This window comes from Sapajus apella, unplaced genomic scaffold, assembly GCF_009761245.1.
Source record: "Sapajus apella isolate SASKATOON/1434 unplaced genomic scaffold, GSC_monkey_1.0 scaffold36, whole genome shotgun sequence".
NCBI lineage: Eukaryota > Metazoa > Chordata > Mammalia > Primates > Cebidae > Sapajus > Sapajus apella.
In genome coordinates, this window is record NW_022436976.1 from 30,569,113 (window position 1) to 30,575,145 (window position 6,033).

Here is a 6,033-nt window from a genome sequence, read left to right on the forward strand (position 1 = left end):
CTGACCTCAGGTGATCCACTGCCTCAGCCTCCCAAAGTGCTGGGATTACAGGCGTGAACCACTGTGCCCAGCCACAGGGTTCACTCTTTGTATTGTACATTTTATGGGTTTGTACAAATGTATAATGGCAGATATCCACCCTTATAGTATCGTATAGAATAGTTTCCCTGGCCTAAAAATCCCTATGCTCCACCTACTCATCCCACCTTTCCCCCAGCCTCTGGAAACCACTGATTTTTTTACTGTTTCCATAGTTTGTGTTTTCTGGAATGCCATGCAGGTATAGTTAAAATCATAAAGTCTGTAGTCTTTGTAGATTACCCAGGGCCAGTGTTTTAATATTTATGAAAGTGTATATGGGCAATATTCACTTCAGGGAAGATGAAGAAAACATACATTTTCTTATTTCTCCTAAATACAAATAAAAACTCTGATGTTGTAGACATAAAGCAAACCTAAGAAGACTCTGAAAGGTGGAGAGAAGAAGGCAGACCACCTAGGGACCTCAGGACCCAAGAAACAATTCAACTGTGAGTTCTCTGGGTTTTCCTATTGCCTCATATATTCCAGACTTGGAGCTAAAGAAGGCTTTGACCTGGAAACATCAGTGGATGCAGACCAGAAGAGCCCCGACAAAAGCCCGCTGTGTCCAGCCAAAGGACCAGGAGAGCAGCAGCCTAAAAAGACAGAAAACTTTTAAATAAAAACCACTCGTGTAAGATCTGAGTACTTAAAAATAAAATAAGTAAAAAAAAAAATTGACACCAGGCTGACCAACATGGTGAAATCTGATCTCTACTAAAAATTAAAAAATTAGCCAAACGTGATGGTGCACATCTGTAGTCCCAGCTACTTGGGAGACTGAGGCATGAGAATTGCTTGAACCCCAGTGGCAGAGGTTGCCATGAGCTGAGATTCTGCCTGCACTCCAGCCTGGGTGACAGAGCAAGGTTTTTTCTTCCAAAACAAAAAAGAGATTGGTATACGGGGTTTTAAAACATGAGCGAAGTCCATGCTATCTATAAGAAACTCACTTCAAATACAACACAAGTAAATGATAGATTAAAAGATAAAAGTAAAAGGATAAGCCAGGCATAGTGTCTCATGCCTGTAATCCTAACATTTTGGGAGGCTGAGGAGGGAGGATTGCTTGAGACCAGGAGCTCAAGACCAGCGTGGGCAGCATAGCAAGACCTCATCAATACTAAACATTTTAAAAAACAATAAATTAGCTGTGCATGGTGGCACATGCCACCATGTGCCACCATGCATTAGCTGTTGGCTCAGCTACTCGGGAGGCTGAGGTGGGAAGATCACCTAAAGAGTTGAGAGTTGAGACTGTGGTAAGCCATTATCACACCACTGCACTCCAGCCTAGGCAACAGGACATGACCCTGTCTCAAAAAATTTTTCGAAAAATAAATAAATAATAAAAAGATGAGGAAGGAATATCATGCAAACATTAACCAAAAGAAAGTAGATGTGGCTATATTCATATCAGATAGCATGAACTTCAGAAAAATAAAATAAAATTACTGGAGACATAGAGGGGCATTATATAATAATTAAACAGCCAATACACCAAGAAAACATTGCAAACCTAAATGTATATGTACCAAACAACAAAGTTGCAAAATATGTGGAGTAAAAAGTGATAGAACTGAAAAAAGAAACATACAAATTCACAGTTTTGGTTGGAGGCTTTATTTAACACCATTCTTTCAACAACTGATAGAATAACTAGATAGAAAGTCAGCAAGGACATAGAACTCAACAATCCTATGAACTAACAGGACCCAAATGAGGTGGAGAGAATGCTCTACCCAACAGCTACAACAGAATACACATTACCTTCTGGAGCCCATGGAATATACATCAAGATAGACCATATCCTAAGCCAACCAAAAAAAAAAAAACCTCAACAAATTTAAAAGAATTGAAAATCAGCCGGTGCAGTGACTCACACCTGCAATCCCAACATATTGGGAGGCCGAGGCGGGGGGTCACCTGAGGTCAGGAGTTCAAGACCAGCTTGACCAACGTGGAGAAACACCATCTCTACTAAAAATACAAAAATTAGCCAGGCGTGGTGGCACATGCCTGTAATCCTAGGTACTTGGGAGGCTGAGACAGGAGAATCGCTTGAACCTGGGAGGCAAAGGTGCAGTGAGCAGAGATAGTGTCATTGCACTCCAGCCTGAGAAACAAGAGCAAAACTCTGTCTAAAAAAAAAAAAAAGAATTGAAAATCGTAGTGTGTTATCCAACCACAATGAAATCAAGCTAGAAAAAAATAACGGAAAGATTAGGAGAAAAATTCTTAACATTTAGAAACTAAAAAAGTCTAAATAATCTGGTTGGGCTTGGTAGCTCACTCCTGTAATCCCAGCACTTTGGGAGGTCAAAGCTCGTGGATCACCTGAAGTCAGGAGTTCGAGACCAACTTGGCCAACATGGTGAAACCCCGTCTCTACTAAAAATACAAAATTACCTGTGCGTGGTGGCACATGCATGTAGTCCCAGCTACATGGGAGGCTGAGACAAGAGAACTCCTTGAACCCTGGAGGCAGAGTTTGCAGTAAGCCAAGATCGCGCATTGCACTCCGGCCTGGGCACTAGAGAGAGACTCTGTCTCAAAAAAAATTAAATAAATAAATAAATAAATAATCTATGGGTCAAAACAGAGGTCTCAAAGGAAATTTTAAAACGATGTTAAACTGGAAAAAATAAAATATAACACATAAAAAGTTATGGAACATATTAATAGCAACACTGAGAGGAAAATTTGTAGCACTAAATTCATATTTTGAAAAAAGAAGTTTCAAATCAACAATCTAAGCTCCCACCTCAAGAATCCAGAAAGCAAATGAAGGGAGAAAGCAATAAAGATTTAAAAAGAAGTAAATGAAATCGAAAAAAAAAAAAAAAAAAAAACAGTAGAGAAATTTAAACAAAGGACAGGTTCTGTGAAAAGAGCAATAAAATGACAAACATCTAGCAAAACTGGCAAAGGAAAAATGGGAAGACATAAATTACCAATATTGGGAATGAAGCAGGGAGTATCACTACAGATCTCATAGATATCAAACCCATAATAAGGAATACTATGAACTACACACATAAATTTGACAACGTAGATTAAATGCACCGATTCTTTGCAACGTACAGATTACCTCACCTTAACCAATATGTAGTAATTATTTGCTTAGTCTCATAACTATTAGTGAAATGTAATTTATCATTTTAAAACTCTCCAAAAAGAAATCTCCAGACCCAGATCTTTTTATTAGATAATCCTAGCAAATGTTAAAGAAGAATTAACACTAGTTCTACAATCTATTCCAGAAAATACGAAAGAGGGAACATTTCCCCGTTCATTTTATGAAGCTAATAATACCTTGATAGTAAAACCAGACAAAGACAATACAAAAAAAGAAAAGAAATTCACAGACCAAGATTCTTCATGAGTAGAAATGCAGAAGTTGTTAACAAAATATTAGCAAACAGAATTCAGCAATATTTACAAAAGAATTGTATACTATGACCAAGTCAAATTTATTCCAGGGATACAAGACTGGTTTGATATTCAACAGCTCACCACATTAACAGGCTAAAGAAGAAAAATCACATGATTATATCAATCTATGAAAAAAACCTTTGACAAAATTCAATAGTCATTTATGGTTTTTTAAAACTCTCAGGAAAATAGAGAGAGAAGGTTATCAAGTTGGTAAAGAAAATCTACAAAAGCCTATAGCTGACATTATACTTAATGGTGAAAGACTGAATGCCTTTCCCCTAAGATCAGAATCAAGGCAAAGATACTCCTTTTACTGCTTTTGTTCAACATAATGCTAGAAATTTTAGCAAATCCAGTAAGGCAAGAAAAATAATTAATAGGCATTCAGATAGAAAAAGAATAAGTAAAATTATATCTATTTGCAGATGACACAATTGTCCATGTAGAAAATCCTAAGGAATCTACCAAAAAAACAACCCAAAAATTAAAAACTCTTGGAACTAATAAGTGAGCACAGAAAGTTTGTATAAGATAAACACACAATGATCCCTGTATTTGTATAAACTAACAAATTATAAATAAAATATCATTTATAACCACTCAAAACAATGAAATGTTTAAGTGTAAATCTAACAAAATATGTTAAGACCAGTATGCTAAAAACTACAAAATGAAAGAAATCAAACATCTAAATAAATGAGGGATGAATGGTGTTCATGGATTGAAAGAGTCAAAAGAGTGAAGATATCAATTCTTCCCAAATTGATCTATAAGTTTAAGGTGATCCTTATCTAAATTCTGGCAATACTTTTTTAAATATAAGGAAACTTTTTCTAAAATTTAAATGAAAAAGCAAAGGAACTACCATAGCTAAAACAGTTTTGAAAAAGAAGAAAAATTAGAAGAATCAGACCACCTGCTTTCAACACTTAGTCTATAGCTATAATAATCAGGACTGATATTGGTGAAATTGGTGGTGATGTACATAGATCAATGGAATAGAGAACTAATAAATAGACCAATATACATATGTCTAAATGCAAAAACCATCCAATGGAGAAATAGCCTTTTCGGCAAACGGTGCTGGTATAACTGAATACCCAGAAGGAGGGGAAGTTAACCTCAACCTAAGTCTAACGCCTTATACAAAAATTAACTCAAAATGGATTATAGACTTTAATGTAAGACTACGGCACTTTCAGGAAAAAAACATGTAAAATATAAAGTCTATAAAATAAAAATGGATAAAATGGACTTCATCAATATAAAAAATTTTGCTCCATGAAAACCCTGTTAAGAGGAAAAAAGACAAACTATAGACTGGGGAACGTATTTGCAAACCACATATCAAACAAAGATGTAGAATATATAAACATCACCCAAAATTTAACTGAAAAAAAATCCAATTAGAAAATGGGAAAAAGACATGTAGAGGCATTTCAGGAACGAGGATACACAGATGGTAAATAAGCACATGAAAAGATGTTTGATATTGTTTACCATTGAAAAGACACAAATTAAAACCAGAATGAGATATCACTAGACATCTATCAGAATGGCTAAATTAAAAAATAGTGACAACACCAAATACTATTGAAGATTAAGAAAAAATCTAGTCACTCATGTATTGCTAATCAGAATGTAAGAGAGTACATACACTCTGAAAAACAGTTTAATAGTTTCTTTAAAAGTTAAATACGCACCTACCGCACAAACCAACAAAAGCATTCCTGAGCATTTATTCCCAAGAAATGAAAATTTACATTTATGTAACAATTATACGCAAATGTTTATGGCAGCTATATTTGTAATAATCAAAAACTAGAAATAACCGAGATATCCTTCCAAATTGTTTGCAAATACCAACGATGCCACCGTAAGAGCCGTTCGTGTGAAATGTCTTCTTTTTCACATGTGAGTGCTTGGAAGACACTGCTGAACGCCTCCCATAACCCATTCCCACCTTTTAAGGTTAATAAATTAGACAGACACTATCCCTGCTATTACACAGCTGTCAGTTTGGGGGAAAAGATTGACAAGTAAACAGGTACCTGCAACTGATTGCTTCAGTCATGGGTTGTTATAAACTTCTGTCAGTTCACCACTACCCCAGCCCAAAAAGGTGTCAAATTCAGTAGCTGATGTCACAAGTTTGCCTACAGGAGCCCAGGACTGGTTTATATTCTCATATGAAACTCACCACAAAACTTTCCACAGGACAGGGAGAAAGCCCTAGGAACCCTAATTAAATCTGCCTGATTTAATTAGAAATCCAAACACTGCCAAGTCTCCCTGATCAATGGCGCAAGGAACAGTTTGCCTGATTTAATTATTTTGTTGAAAGGTTAGCTTTTTTTACTCTTCTCGAACCCATATATTAATGAGCACGTAAAGTAAGTAAAGTTATTAAAAGTCCACACGCAAGAGTCAGATCATCCCAGCTTCCTCAGTTCTTCACAACATAATCTTTACTTCACTTCCGTAAGTCTCAGTTTACTCTACTCTCCTGCTAAA

General features: G+C 36.1%; 1 long non-coding RNA gene across 1 annotated transcript in view; it reads right to left on the reverse strand.

Moving 5' to 3' along the window:
• Nucleotides 1-5,695: 5,695 nt before the first annotated feature.
• LOC116563976 overlaps nucleotides 5,696-6,033 on the reverse strand; it is a 20,791-nt gene continuing 20,453 nt past the window's right edge. The window contains exon 2 of the long non-coding RNA XR_004274671.1: nucleotides 5,696-6,025. This is a non-coding gene — a long non-coding RNA (uncharacterized LOC116563976). The remainder of the gene's footprint in view (nucleotides 6,026-6,033) is intronic.